The 16,477-nt window shown below is 43.8% G+C and overlaps 1 protein-coding gene across 5 annotated transcripts in view; it reads right to left on the bottom strand.

Moving 5' to 3' along the window:
• pard3aa (par-3 family cell polarity regulator alpha, a) overlaps positions 1 to 16,477 on the bottom strand; it is a 946,605-nt gene that overhangs the window by 653,435 nt on the left and 276,693 nt on the right. The window lies entirely within an intron of this gene.

The following is a 16,477-nucleotide window of genomic DNA, read 5'->3' as shown; positions in this document are numbered from 1 at the left end:
TCGATCCGAAACGTCACCCATTCCTTCTCTCCAGAGATGCTGCCTGTCCCGCTGAGTTACTCCAGCTTTTTGTGTCTATCTTCGGTGTAAACCGGCATCTGCAGTTCCTTCCCACACGTGTTACTTTGCAGAGTGCTGTACATGCAATGAATTAAGTTATGCCCTGTTGATAGAAACAAGGCACCATTTGACCACTCCATGACCTGTTCTTTTCAATAGTTTGTGGTAGATGCAAATGAATGGACTTACACTCCATAAAGGACCTGTGAGAATCCATGGTAAAATTTGAGGCAGCCTAACTCATTACTTCCCTCTGATTTGCTGGTCAAGGCACACAATGTTTTTAATTACAGTTTAGTTTATTGTCACGTGTACCGAGGTACAGTGAAAGGCTATTGTTGGATGCTAACCAGTCAGCAGAAAGTCAGTCAGTGGCGCAGCGGTAGAGTTGCTGCCTTACAGCGAATGCAGCACCGGAGACTCAGGTTCGATCCTGACTACGGGCGCTGTCTGTACGGAGTTTGTACGTTCTCCCCGTGACCTGCGTGGGTTTTCTCCGAGATCTTCGGTTTCCTCCCACACTCCAAAGACGTGCAGGTTTGTAGGTTAATTGACTGGGTAAAATGTAGAAATTGTCCCTAGTGTGTGTAGGAAGGTGTTAATGTGCGGGGATCGCTGGGCGGCGCGGACATGGTGGGCCGAAGGGCCTGTTTCCGCGCTGTATCTCTAAATCTAAAAAATAAAATTACAGTCGAGCCATTTACAGTGTAGAGATACATGATAAGGTAATAACGTTTAGTGCAAGGTAAAGCTAGTAAAGTCTGACCAAAGACAGTCTAAAGGTAGATAGTAGTTCAGCACTGCTCTCTAGTTGTTGGTGAGACGATTCAGTTGCCTGATAACAGCTGGGAAGAAACTGTCCCTGAATCTGGAGGTGTGCGTTTTCACACTTCGATACCTTTTGCCCGATGGGAGAGGGGAGAAGAGGGAGTGGCCAGGGTGCGACACGTCCTTGATTGTGCTGCTGGCCTTGCCGAGGCAGCGTGAGGTATAGATGGAGTCAATGGAAGGGAGGTTGGTTTGTGTGATGGCCTGGGCTGCGTCCACAATTCGCTGCAATTAATTGTATCGGCCCAGCTGACAGAAGGCTTCAAATCCGTGATGAACTCTTAATATTAGCCTTAAGTTTTCCTCAGCACCAGCTTAATCTTATGTCCGTGTTCTGCTTTCTGAACTTTCTTTTTGATTAATTTGTCAATCATAGTCTCCATTCCACATACCCGTGTTCATTTCTCTTCCCCAAATCTCTTGAATGCCAAGCAAGATAAATCACATCACAATCTTAGCTGCTTTGAAATAACTGCAATGCAAACGTGATTCCCAACACAAGAGAAACACAAATATTTTGTTTTCTCTGATGTCATGTAGTTCAAATATATTTTTGTCAAACTGAGATACAATGCACATGTTTAGTTACACGTTATTAATTTGAACCACTCTGCCAAACAAGTCAAGACTACAAAGCTGTAATGAATTAAATGATGTTAAATTTCCAATTGCAACAGCCAGACATAAAAACACCTTTTTTCCACGAGTGATAGTTCCACTCAATAACCAAAGTCTGTAGTCTCTTTTTTGCTCTGGTTTATTTTCACCCACATGTTTAGATCGTAATGGTGTATCCTTATTGTTTTGATGTGTTATGCTTTATTCTTAATTGTTAACTGTATGTTTGTGTTGTCATTTGTGAGCGGAGCACCAAGGCACATTCCTTGTATATGCACATACTTGGTCAATAAACTTATTCATTCATTCATTCATTCATTCAACATATTGGCCAGACACACAAAATGCCAGTTAGAAGCATAGAAACATAGAAAATAGGTGCAGGAGTAGGCCATTCGGCCCTTCGAGCCTGCACCGCCATTCAATATGATCATGGCTGATCATCCAACTCAGTATCCTGTACCTGCCTTCTCTCCAAACCCCCTGATCCCTTTAGCCACAAGGGCCACATCTAACTCCCTCTTAAATATAGCCAATGAACTGGCCTCAACTACCTTCTGTGGCAGAGAATTCCACAGATTCACCACTCTCTGTGTGAAAAAATACTTTCTCATCTCTGTCCTAAAAGACTTCCCCCTTATCCTTAAACTGTGACCCTTTGTTCTGGACTTCCCCAACATCGGGAACAATCTTCCTGCATCTAGCCTGTCCAACCCCTTAAGTTCTATCAAATCTCTGTAAATTAGAGAGAGCCGATACAGAGATGAAGCAATTTTGGAACAATTAAGGAACAATTAACTGTGGGCATTGTTAAGCAATGCTCCGATCAATGAAAACTACCAATCAGGTTTCATCATGTAACAAGAGTTTAAAGATCGCCAAAGACAAAAGGGATTGAAAGATGCCTTGCACAGGGTATGTTTTGTTTTGGTGAGACAGGAATGTGCACCTCTGTCAACTCATCATCTTTTCTAATATAAGTCTGATTGAGTTGTGAATTAAGCTTGTGTAAGTGGCGCCCTTTCCTGAAAACTGGAGATTAGTAGGTAAGTCATTTTGAAGTGATGAGGATAAGTTTTACATTATCAAAGGTCTCTCTTCAGTGAAAAGGCGGCATGTGTTCTGCTCCCAGGCCTCTGATTAGTGCACTAACCATTTGTGGTAGTGGGGGGGAAAGAGTAGTCTTAGTCCCTCAGCAGTTTGGGTCTTCAGATTGGTCCTTGGCTACTTAGTTACCCCATCATGCATTGCATGTTATGTTTAAATTTCATAAAAAACGTGCCAATCAGACAATAAAAGGAAGAGAATTACTTTTAAACAGTGGCAGTGCATTCTTCACATGCCTCAGAATGATCTTGGCATCTTTTTGTTGTCTGCCTTTTCTGCTCGTCGTATCTAATGATGTTTTCAAGAGAGTGTTGGATATCGCTCTTGGGGCCAACGGAATCAAGGGATATGGGGAGAAAAGTTTTGGTCTCCAAATTTGAGGAAGGATATTCTTGCTATTATCATATCATATCATCTATATACAGCCGGAAACAGGCCTTTTCGGCCCTCCAAGTCCGTGCCGCCCAGTGATCCGTACATTAACACTATCCTACACCCACTAGGGACAATTTTTACATTTGCCCAGCCAATTAACCTACATACCTGTACGTCTTTGGAGTGTGGGAGGAAACCGAAGATCTCGGAGAAAACCCACGCAGGTCACGGGGAGAACGTACAAACTCCTTACAGTGCAGCACCCGTAGTCAGGATTGAACCTGAGTCTCCGGCGCTGCATTCGCTGTAAAGCAGCAACTCTACCGCTGCGCTACCGTACCGTGAGGGTGTGCAGCGTAGGTTTACTAGGTTAATTCCCGGAATGGCGGGACTGTCATATGTTGAAAGACTGGAGCGACTAGGCTTGTATACACTGGAAGTTAGAAGGATGAGAGGGGATCTTATCAAAACGTATAAGATTATTAAGGGGTTGGACACGTTAGAGGCAGGAAACATGTTCCCAATGTTGGGGGAGTCCAGAACAAGGGGCCACAGTTTAAGAATAAGGGGTAGGCCATTTAGAACGGAGATGAGGAAAAACTTTTTCAGTCAGAGAGTTGTGAATCTGTGGAATTCTCTGCCTCAGAAGGCAGTGGAGGCCAATTCTCTGAATGCATTCAAGAGAGAGCTAGATAGAGCTCTTATGTATAGCGGAGTCAGGGGGTATGGGAGAAGGCAAGAATGGGGTACTGATTGAGAATGATCAGCCATGATCACATTGAATGGCGGTGCTGGCTCGAAGGGCCAAATGGCCTCCTCCTGCACCTATTGTCTATTGTCTATTGTAAAACAGGAACTGATTTTGGACGATCAGCCATGATCATATTGAAGGGCCTACTCTGCCACCTATTTTCTATGTTTCTGATAACTTTATTAAAAATAAGTATATATTCACAAGTTCATAGGTTTGAGGAGCAGAATAAGCCCATCAAGTCTACTCCGCCATTCAATCATGGCTGACCCACCTTTCCCTCTTAACCCCATTCTCCTGCCTATGCCCCTTAACCCCTGACACCCTTACTAATCAAGAGTATGTCAATCTCCGCCTTAACAATATCCATTGACTTGGCCTACATAGCCATCTGGGGCTATTAATTCATCAGATTCACCAACCTCTAACAAAAGAAATTCCTTCTCATCTCCTTTCGAAAGGTACGTTTGTTTATTCTGAGGCTATGGCTTCTGGTCCTATATTGTTATACATTCAATGTAGGAGCCATTTTGTCATCATTTAACAATGAGATTTAATCTGAAAAATCAGAGATTAAAATTTCCAACCAGACTGTCCCTGGCCCCAAATTACCTCCTCGTTTTTGCTAAGCTTTAGAGATCGAGGTGGGCTTGTTTCAATTCCAATTTTATGGCCCCATCAACCATCTCAGAGCTCACTGTGGAACCACAGATTCTTGCACAGATGGTGCCTGAATTGATGGGCGTGTAGCAAGGAACTGCAGATGCTGGTTTACACCAACGATAGACGCAAAATGCTGGAGTAACTCAGTGGGAAGGGCAGCATCTCTGGAGGGAAGGAATGGGTCCCCATTGAACATCCTCTAGACCTGCAACACCAAGTACAGTTGCTTCCAATAACCCAACTCTCCTACTTTCCTTGCCCAGCAAAATCCCACCCTTCATCATTTTTCTTGGTTCCATAAGTCTCCACAATGGACTTCCTCCGTCACCGATCAAAACAGCTGATAAAACTTAAAAAACATAACAGTGCCAGATCAAAAGTGCTTAACAACGACTGGCGACATCTAATCGAATTATTCATTGCGTGCACCAACAACGGTCATGGTGGCGCAGCGGGTAGAGATGCGGCCTTACATGCAGCACCGGCGACCCGGGTTCGATCCCGACTACGGGTGTTGTCAGTACAGGGTTTGTACGCTCTCCCCGTGACCTGCGTGAGTTTTCTCCGAGATCTTCGGTCTCCTCCCACACTCCAAAGAAGTACAGGTTTGCAGGTTAATTGGCTTGGTAAATGTAAAAATAGTCCCTCGTGGGTGTAGGATGGTGTTAATGTGCGGGGGATCGCTGGTCGGCGCGGACCCGGTGGGCCGAAGGGCCTGTTTCCGCGCTGCATCTCCAACGAAACTAAACTAAACATGCCACTTTACTGAGTGATTTGGAATTTCAAACAAAGTAAGTTTGCTGGGTGTATGGAACAAGCTGCCAGAGGAGGTAGTTGAGGCTGGGACTATCCCAACGTTTAAGCAATAGTTAGACAGGTACACGGATACGACAGGTTTGGAGGGATATGGACCAAACACGGGCAGGTGGGTCTAGTGTAGCTGGGACATGTTGGCCAGTGTGGGCAAGTTGGGCCAAAGGGCCTGCTTCCACACTGTATCACCCTATGACTCTCAGTTTCTGTTCTTGGCGCAATCATGGAATTGAACATGTGCTTTTTCTTCAAATTGCGATATCGTCTGTTTGATATAAGCTTGTTGTGTGAAGGCCAATGACATAATTACATTTTAAACGTTGCATGATTATTCTGATACGATTAGACCATTTATTGATGAACCCTAGGCCTGCATTCGGCTGGTAAATGCTGGCAGTCTTGAAGAGTTGGAATCTTTTTAAATGGAGGCAAGTCTGGAGCATCTGCCTCCAGCAATGAGCGTTCAGAAGTCCCCAACTTGCTGACAGATTCAGAAGGTTGGATTAGATTTGGCAGAAGACACAAGGCTCAGCTGACTCAAACGACGACTGAAAACAGTGTAGGAGGATGCAAAGAGAAAGACTTTAAAATCCAATCTGCATCAGCAATCACCTCCATTATCCGAAACCTTCCGGAATATTGTACACTATATATCTCACACGCCCACATTGTGATGTTTTCAAGAGAGAGTTGGATATAGCTCTTTGGGCTAACGGAATCAAGGGATGGGAGAAAGCAGGAACAGGGTACTGATTTTGCATGATCAGCCGTGATCATATCGAATGGCGGTGCTGGCTCAAAGGGCCGAATGGCCTACTCCAGCACCTATTTTTCTGTTTACATGTTTCCAGGAATAATAATTCTTGCACCATTAATGCTGGATTTCAATTAAATAGTTCAATACAAGAACATGCAGGAGTGTGTGGTCGTAATGTGGGGGTAAAATGAACATCCCAGGCATTTTTCACATCCTCATTTCTCGTTCATCTGTTTGGGTCGTCTTTCTATGCCAATTTGGCGAAGATATATTCATTTGGAAATGCTTTTGACATTTTCCACAGTTAAGACAACGCAGCAGTGAAATTTCAAACCAAATGTCAGTAGGCATCATTCCGAATTTGCATGGGCAACCTCAAGTGGAGATGGACAACTGAGCAATGGAATTACATCCTAGTTTTGTTGTCACTGAACACAGCAGTTACGAAAATATCAATCGACACGGTGGCGCAGCAGTAGAGTTGCTGCCTTACAGCGAATGCGGGGATCACTGGGCGGCGCGGACCCGGTGGGCCGAAGGGCCTGTTTCTGCGCTGTATCTCTAAATCTAAAAAAACAACTCCAGGAGACATATATACGTTTTAAGTATCTTCAAGATGTGAATATTTTTTTCCTCAGTTGTTTAGTAACACATTTCTGTAATTTTACACTAAAAACATCTGGCTGACCCTTGCGTTAAATAAGTCCTCTAAATTATTCTTCTCTCCCTAGGTTTGTGGCATGACTGAATGTCATAATGGGCAGGAAAATATGGAAGAATACAATTGTGCAAATTTTTAAAAAACTTGCAAAACCTGCATTCTTCTGAATTGTTGGGTTACATAGAGTTATTGTCATGTTGTCGAAACACCATGTGCCCATTAAACTTAGCACTGCTCCAACAAGAAGATCAAGAGCAACTAGATTGAATTCTTAACAATGTGTAGGAAGGAACTGCAGGTGCTGGTTTAAACTGGTCAGCAGCATCTCTGGAGAAAAGGAATGGATGACATTTCTGGTCGAGTCCCTTCTTCAGACACCTTTCCTCCAGAGATGTGGCCTGGCCCGCTGAGTTATTCCAGGTTTTTTAGTCTGTCTTTGGTGAAAACCAACGTCTGCTGTTCATTCCTACACCAAAAAAATGGTCCAATGGTCTTTACTGTCATGTGTACCAGGTACAGTGAAAAATATTTTTTGCAGACAGCTCAGCAAGACCATCCCAGTACATAAGCACGGATGATGTTCTGGGTCGATAGGTGCAAGAGAAATTGGCCCACCGGGTCCAAGCCGACCAACGATCCTTGCACACTAGCACTACCCTACACACGCTGGGGACAATTTAACATTTGTTACCAAAGCCAATTAACCTACAAATCTGTACGTCTTTGGAGTGTAGGAGGAAACCGGAGCACCCGGAGAAAACTCAGGGTTACCCCTTAATAATCTTATATGTTTCGATAAGATCCCCTCTCATCCTTCTAAATTCCAGTGTATACAAGCCTGGTTGAGCTCGGTATACACCTTTCGGTTGAGTCCCTTCTTCAGAGAGTTAAGGTGTAGGCTATGAGAGAAAAAAAATGACATGGGAAATATTGGCCAATTCCAAGCTTTCAAAGGCAGGCCAACTACACGATTGGATATAAACAGGCGAACATTTAGATGATTTGGGCAACACATTGACACAGACCTAACTGTGGTCCCACAGCATGAGACCCAGGTTCAAGAATTATATCACCTGCCGTGTGCAAGGCCAAAGGGCCTGTTTCCGCGCTGTATCTCTAAATCTAAAAAAAAATCTAAATCATATAAAATTATCCACAAGACGAAAATTACCAAAAAACATAAGAAAATTTAGGCGAGGGTGAATTAAATGTTGTTTTAGATTTAGATTTATTTTTAGATTTAGATTTAGAGATACAGTACGGAAACAGGCCCTTCGGCCCACCGAGTCCGCGCCGCCCAGCGATCCCCGCACATTAACACTATCCTACGCACACTAGGGACAATTTTTACATTTACCAAGCCAATTGACCTACAAACCTGTACGTCTTTGGAGTGCGGGAGGAAACCGAAGATCTCGGAGAAAACCCACGCAGGTCACGGGGAGAACGTACAAACTCCGTACAGACGGCGCCCGTAGTCAGGATCGAACCTGAGTCTCCGGCGCTGCATTTGCTGTAAGGCAGCAACTCTACCGCTGCGCCACCGTGCCGCACTAATGTGATAAAGACTCAAGGGTGAATGAGTTTAAGAAGCACTGCGCTCAGTGATTATTTGCCTAAAACAAAGTAGTGGGTGTGCTTGTTTCTGTCCATCTGTTCTCAAGCCCCTTTACACGAGCTGACAGAATTAGTCTTCTCTCTAACATGGGATAAATCCGCAGTGTTCCCCTGAGCATGACTTTTCACACTGGGCTGCCCTGCACCATTCACATTGCGAATGGAATGATTTTTATTCAAACGTCCAAAGCACGACTGACGAAAGACAATATTGCGGTGGTATCGTCTTAATGAAAACTGCTGAGTGATTTTTAAGGCCTCGCAGACTGTGTGGAAACAAGGTTTTCCCGATGAGATAATAACTCCGACACTTTAAATCTCCGGCAAAAAAAAAACATTAATAAGAACCAGTCTCCATAAACGGACAATCAGTCGAGCTAGACTACCGTAATGTTTTCCATGGATCTTGTCTTATCTAGACACAGTAAAATCATGACAAATAAATAACAATGAGACTTCACCAGTTAAAACAATTGTTTGGGGGTCTAGAATGAAATAATCAGTCTGAAGAAGGGTCTCGACCCGAAACATCACCCATTCCTTCTCTCCCGAGATGCTGCCAGACCTGCTGAGTTACTCCAGCATTTTGTGAATAAATACCTTAGAATGAAATAATATTGGATACGAAATGCTGGAGTAATTCAGCAGGACAGGCAGCGTCTCTGGAGAGACGGAATGGGTGACGTTTCGGGCGGAGACCCTTCTTCAGACTCAATGGGTGATGTTTTCGGGGTTGAGACCCTTCTTCGGACTAATATCAGCACATGCTGCTTCATCAGAGTTATGCAGCAACTTGTTTTCCCACCACCCTAACCCTCCCTCCCACCTCCTCCCGACTCCCTAAAGCATTTCATTACAAAACAAAATCAGTTTTCTCCAGGTAAAGATAAGATAGAGAAAATTATCATATGACATGGGCACATATTCCTAACAGATGACGACGGTTTAAAAAATCCTGATGCAGGATCTCGACACCTATTCGTTTTCACCAGAGATGTTGTCTGACCTGCTGAGTTACTCCAGCTGTTTGTGTCTATCAATGGAAGAATTATCATTGTTTAAGCAGAAACATCCCTATAGATAATTCTTCACTCCCACATCCTTCCTTTGCCTACATCGCAGATGTAGGTTCAGTAGAGTAAAGGGCCTGTTCCACTTTGGCGATTTTTTTTAGGCGATTGCCGGCGACTTTCAAAGTCGTAGCAGATCGCCGAAGAAAATAACCGTACGACAATGTCCACGACAATCCCCGCGACAAGCTAAGACAACCTACCACATAGGCGACGGCAAGCTGACGAAAACCGGCGACTCAGTCTTCGCTACCTAGGACGTCCACTACGACAGGGACCACGACAAGCTAAGACAACCAACGAAACCCTGCACTTATGTGGAGGTGCCACAAGCACAACTCACACGTGAACAAACCGACAGCAAGGTCCGTCCAGTGAAATTTCTAGGTATATTTTGCATTTGTTTGGAGTGCCCCTTTAAAAAAAATAAAAAAAATTTGCATGCAGTTATCCATCTTTCATAGGAATATGTTGTTTATGAATAAAGTTGATTTTGTTGATTTCTTAAAAAATAGCTGTCGGAATTTATTGGATTTCTAAGTACTTTATCATGACATGTCATTCACAGAATCTAGTAGCATTAATTTTGACCATTAAAATCAAACGCTGACACACGCACTGTGCTATGAGAACTCTTTTCATTCATTCTGAACCTGAAACGTCACCTATTCCTTTTCTCCAGAGATGCTGTCTGACCCACTGAGTTACTACAACTTTTTGTGTCCATCTTCGGTTTAAACCAGCATCTGCAGCTCCTTCCTACTGATCCGAAGCAGGAGGAAATATTCTGAGTGACCTTGCCTATGGTTAACAACTATACTTTCAGCATTATACATTGATCAGAGTTGTTTCGTATTGAGAATATGTTAGGAACCTGCAAAAATAAAATGCCTGCCAATTGCTAATTGTCCCTCTGTCATTTAATGCGCTCAGATTGGATCTCGTCTTGCTGTGTTCCTAGCCTCCAGTACAATCTTCTCTTCTTCACCCTTCTTCACCCACCCCCTTCATAGCGAGAGGATTTGAGTATAGGAGCAAGAACGTCCTACTGCAGTTGCACAGGGCCCTGGTGAGACCACACCTGGAGTATTGTGCGCAGTTTTGGTCTAATTTGAGGAATGACATTCTTGCTATTGAGGGAGTGCAGTCTAGGTTCACCAGGTTAATTCCTGGGATGGCGGGACTGACATATGTTGAAAGAATGTATAAGAAAATAACTGCAGATGCTGGTTCAAATTGAAGGTATTTGTTCACAAAATGCTGGAGTAACTCAGAAGGTCAGGCAGCATCTCGGGAGATAAGGAATGGGCGACGTTTCGGGTCGAGACCCTTCTTCAGACTGAAAGAATGGATCGACTGGGCTTATATTCACTGGAATTTAGAAGGATGTGAGGGGATCTTATAGAAACAAATAACATTCTTCAGGGATTGGACAGGGATTGCTGGAAAAATGTTCCCGATGTTGGGGGGAGTCCAGAATCAGGGATCACAGTTTAAGAATAAGGGGTTAGGCATTTAGGACTTTTCAACCAGAGAGTTGTGAATCTGTGGAATACTCTGCCACAGAAGCCAGTGAAGGCCAATTTACTGGATGTCTTCAAGAGTGAGTTAAATATAGCTTTTAGGCGAATGGAATCAATGGATATGGGGAGAAAGCAGGAACGGGGTACTGACCCTGGATGATCAGCCATGATCACATTGAATGGCGGTGCTGGCTCAAAGGGCCGAATGGCGTACTCCTGCACCTATTTTCAATGTTTCTAGGTTTCAAAGAATGCTGTTAGAAAGATGGTTATGGATGGCAGGATCTTTGGCAGGCTAAAGAGATTTACGGAAACCAAGATGAACGCTTCGAGCGCTCATGCTCATCTTTGCTGGCCTGGCAGTAAAACAAGTAAAAGCGAGTGATTTCTTAATTTTGTGATGTCTCTGACATTGTGTAACTGTCCTTCCAGCCTTTTGTGCATAACTTCCCCAGGCACAACTGAATCTGGGCCTGTATAAATATATGGATACTTTACCTTCAGCAGTGCCCTTGCAGCAGCAGTGTGTTGTGTTGCATCGCATGCTTACTAGATTCATCAACAAAAAAAAGTACATGTATTGAATATACTTCCCTTAAGGGGAAGGCAACATTCCCTCCTCCAACATTGTGGGATGCATGCTAATGTTGAAAGACGTTGTCAGCTATACAAAACACTATTGGTATTTTCCCACTCTAACTGCTTCACCATTTTTGTAACCAGTCTGTTTCTCAATTGAACGAAAGACAAATGAAGCATGTAGACACACGGGTGTCTTGCAGCTCACATTCCCATTGACTGCACCTGATAGCAATAGTTGCCAAGGAAACAGGGGCAGCATTCACTTTCAATATACAGGCAATTATTTTTAAAAGCTACCAAACAGGGTGCTTAAAGAAACAAACATCATGATTTATTGCAAATGATGAATCTCAGAGTTGTCAGATGAGATTAGGAAAATTCTGACTTGTTCTCAGCATATCTGCTTGTGTTCGGTTTAATGCAATCATAATTTTGTGAGGGAGGCTGATTTCAAGTTCATGTGCCTTCATTGCATGCAGGTGGTTCATGAAAATGTCAGAACGCAGCACAAAAAAACTCTTTTTCATTCAGGAAATTGGGCGCATCAAATAATTAATTCTTTTGCATTTTATCATTCCTGCATTCTTTTATCCTGATGGTGGTCCTGATGGGGTTGTTTATTTTCCATAAATTCCCGGAATGGCGGGACTGTCATATGTTGAAAGACTGGAGCGACTAGGCTTGTATACACTGGAATTTAGGATGAGAGGGGATCTTATCGAAACATATAACATTATTAAGGGGTTGGACACGTTAGAGGCAGGAAACATGTTCCCAATGTTGGGGGAGTCCAGAACCAGGGGCCACAGTTTAAGAATAAGGGGTAAGCCATTTAGAACGGAGATGAGGAAAAACTTTTTCAGTCAGAGAGTTAAAATTCTCTGCCTCAGAAGGAAGTGGAAGCCAATTCTCTGAATGCATTCAAGAGAGAGCTAGATAGAGCTTTTAAGGATAGCGGAGCCAGGGGGTTTGGGGAGAAGGCAGGAACGGGGTACTGATTGAGAATGATCAGCCATGATCACATTGAATGGCGGTGCTGGCTCAAAGGGCCGAATGGCCTCCTCCTGCACCTATTGTCTATTGTCTATTGTATGATCAAATAGCTGTGTAGCCAAGAATATCATAGATTTAGATTGTCAACTGTGATTGAACGTAATCCTGAAAGTTTTGTTTTCGTATTATCTCCTATTTATCATTGCTCCACCTCAACATTGCACCCACTGGTTGCCTGCATAGTGTAGATCCTACTCCTTCTAATGTCTATTTGCAGATAGACACAAAAGCTGGAGTCACTCAGACCCTTCTTTAGACTCCTTTCCTCCAGAGATGCTGCCTGAGCTGCTGAGTTAGGCTCAGGCTCCAACGAAGGGTCTCGACCTGAAACATCACCTATTCCTTTACTCCAGAGAAGCTGTCTGACCGGCTGAGTCACTCCAGCTTTTTGTGTCTATCTTCAATGCAAGTTAATATTGAACTCCTTTCATGAGGTCATAAGTGATAGGAGCAGGATTTGGCTATTCGGCCCATCATGTCTAATAGGCTGATCTATCTCTCCCTCCTCATCCCATTCTCCTGCCTTCTCCCCATAACCCCCATTGATACTCGTACTAATCAAGAATCTATCTATCTCTGTCTTAAAATAATCCATTGACTTGGGCTCCACAGCCTTCTGTGGCAAAGAATTCCACAGATTCACCACCCTCTGACTAAAGAAATTTCTCCTCATCTCCTTCCTAAAGGAACGTCCTTTAATTCTGCGGCTACTCTAGTCCTCGATTCTCCTACTCATGGAAACATCCTCTCCACATCCACTCTATCCAAGCCTGCACATATTTCCTCAGATATGGTGCCCAGAATTGCTCGCAATCTTGCAATGAATGAATAAATACGTGCTGGAAATTGTTGAGCCATCTCCCACCCTGTTATACCACCAAGTAGCACATTTTTGTAGACATTTAGTTCTAATGGACATTTTCAACAGCTCATTAATGAATTGCTTATTCACTCTTTTTAAGATTAGTAATTTAAATATCAATTGAACCATTAACATTGGCTAATGTTTTTGATTGCATTGACAATCCCAATTTGGTATGCTAAATGCGTTGCCAATCAGTGGTAATCAGTACTCTAAACAGCTAAACCACAATATCAGGGGGAACCCGATGTGATGATTATCCCATTATATTAATCATTTGGGCAACTGGTCAAATTGATCACAGACCAGAACCAATTGGAATTACATCTCTATTGTACTCATAATTGTAGCTGCAGTCAGTCTGGCATTTTCACAACATAATCAGCAAATAATAGAACTGGAACACATTTAATAGCAGAACCATCCTGCAATAAATTTTGTAGGAACTGCAGATGCTGGTTTACACCAAGGATAGACACAAGGTATCACAAAATGCTGGAGTAACTCAGCGGGTCAGGCAGCATCTAGGAGAGAGGGAATGGGTGACGTTTTGGGTCCAGACCCTTCTTCAGACTGAAGGTAGACACAAAATGCTGGAGTAACTCAGCGGGACAGGCAGCATCTCTGGAGAGAAGGAATGGGTGACGTTTCAGGTGTTCTATCTTTGGCGTAAACCCGCATCCACAGTTCCTTCCCACACATTTCATCTGGTCCACTGTGAAATCTCCTCAAAGTATGCCTACTTTGAAGAGGTTCTCCTCCTCTCTCCGAGAGGTCGATAGAGTCTGAAGAAGGGTCTCAACCCGAACGAAGCATCACCTATTCCTTCTCTTCGGAGGTTCTGTCTGTCCCGCTGAGTTACTCCAGCTTTTTGTGTCCATCTACATACTGTTCCTTACTACACACTGCAATAATCTCTGTTACATTCAGCTTCCAACGTCCAAAGACTGGCTAACAACATGTACAATATGAACATTTTGACATGGTGTACTGATGTCCATAAAGGTGAAAGTATCTTGAACAAAAAGTATGGACAAGTGGACCAGAACAACAATCTGCACTTGCTTCATATGAAAGTCCTGCCATCCCAGGAATCAATCTGGTGAACCTTCTCTGTACTCCCTCTATGGCAAGAATGTCTTTCCTCAGATTAGGAGACCAAAACTGTACGCAATACTCCAGGTGTGGTCTCACCAATGCCCTGTTGTCAGAACTCTCATCGGAGAGAGGAGCAGAACTTCTTCAAAGTAGGCATACCTTGAGGAGATTACGCAGTGGAGCAGGCAAAATGTGTAGGAAGGAACTGCAGATGCTGGTTTAAACCGAAGATATCCAACACGTTTTGCCTGGCTCTACGACTTTTTGCATATCTTTCATTAATTTTTTTCTATGTCTCTTTACATCACCTTCTGCATCTCTCATTTCCCTTTTCCCTGAATCTCAGTCTGAAGAAGGGTCCCGACCCGAAACGCCAACTACTCCTTTACACCAGAGATGCTGCCTGACTCGCCGAGTGACTCCAGCTTTTTGTGTGTATCTTCGGTTTAAACCAGCATCTGCAGTTCTTTCTGACACATCATTACGAAATGTTTGACATGGGATGGGATAAGTTATTCATTATTTTACATCACAAAAATGAGAGCCCACCGTGCAAGTTGTGCAAAGACATCAACTTTTAGATCTTCAATGAGCCACCTCCAAGGCAGTAACACAAACTTAAGTTTATCTCAAATATTAACCACTATACCAGGCATAAATCCCCATCTTATCTTTGATAAAACGTATGGAATCTATTGATGGCTCAGGCAGAATATCAATTTATTCCACATCTGAAAGGCAAAGCCTCTGAGAGTGCAGTATATCCTTAACACAACACCAAAGTAACAGCCAAGTTTATCATGTGTGACTTAAGTACATAACCTATGACACAAAGGCAAGCTGCAGGAACTTTAGTTTAGTTTAAAGATACAGCTGCTCACCTTTGGCCCACCAAGTCCACACCGCACACTAACACTATCCTACACACACTAGGGACAATTTACACTTCTCCTGTACGTCTTTGGAGTGTGGGAGGAAACCGAAGATCTTGGAGAAAACCCACGCGGTCACTGGGAGAACGTACAAACTCTGTACAGTCAGCACCCGTAGTCGGGATCGAACCCGGGATTCCGGCACTACAAGCGCTGTAAGGCAACAACTCTACCGCTGCACAACCGTGCCTGCCGGTAAATACTTGATAACAACATGCCCTAGGACCTCAGTACACACCTTCCTGATCTCGCTATCCTCCTTGTCTTAGAGTGAAGGAAAATAACTGCAGATGCTGGTTCAAATTAAAGGTAGACACAAAATGCTGGAGTAACTCAGCGGGGCAGGCAGCATCTCAGGAGAGAAGGAATGGGTGACGTTTCAGGTCGAGACCCTTCTTCAGACTGAAAGAAGGGTGTCGACCCGAAACGTCACCCATTCCTTCTCACCTGAGATGCTGCCTGACTTGCTGAGTTACTCCAGCACTTTGTGAAATAAATACCTTCGAGTATGACAAACCTGGTGGTTTCACATCTTTTCCATAATTTGCCCATATACCTGTTCCTTGGTCTCCCACTGGTTAGTGGAGGACCAAAAATATAACTCTATCAGAGTGATTGCACCTTTCGAGTTCCTGAGCTTTGGCCATATGGCCTCACCAGATTACCTCCCCCAGGTCTGGAGAAGTGTCCCGACCTGAAATGTCACCCACCCTTCCTCTTCAGAGATGCTGCCTGCCCCGCTGAGTTACTCCAGCATTCCAAGTGCAGCTGTGTTATTCTCCCCAATCAGTAGTGCAACTCCCCCACCACGTTTTACATTCTCAGTCGAGTGTGAAACGTCAAAACCCTGGAACATTGTTGAGCTGCCGATCCTGCCCTTTTCACCGCCCGAGTCTCTGTAATACCCACAACATTGTAGTTCCATGCACGAATCCAGGTTCCGAGTTCATCAGCCTTTCCCACAGTACTCCTTGCCCCGAAAATAAATACTTTTCAGCCCATCGTTCATTAACCTGGCCCTGCCTGTCCTTCCTTTCAGACCCACTTGACCATCTTTCCATGTGGTGGTGGACAACTGAACAGCTAACAGTGGGGAGCTCAACACAT

This window comes from Rhinoraja longicauda, chromosome 2, assembly GCF_053455715.1.
Source record: "Rhinoraja longicauda isolate Sanriku21f chromosome 2, sRhiLon1.1, whole genome shotgun sequence".
Taxonomy (NCBI): Eukaryota; Metazoa; Chordata; class Chondrichthyes; order Rajiformes; family Arhynchobatidae; genus Rhinoraja; species Rhinoraja longicauda.
This window is presented reverse-complemented; position numbering and strand designations above follow the sequence as displayed.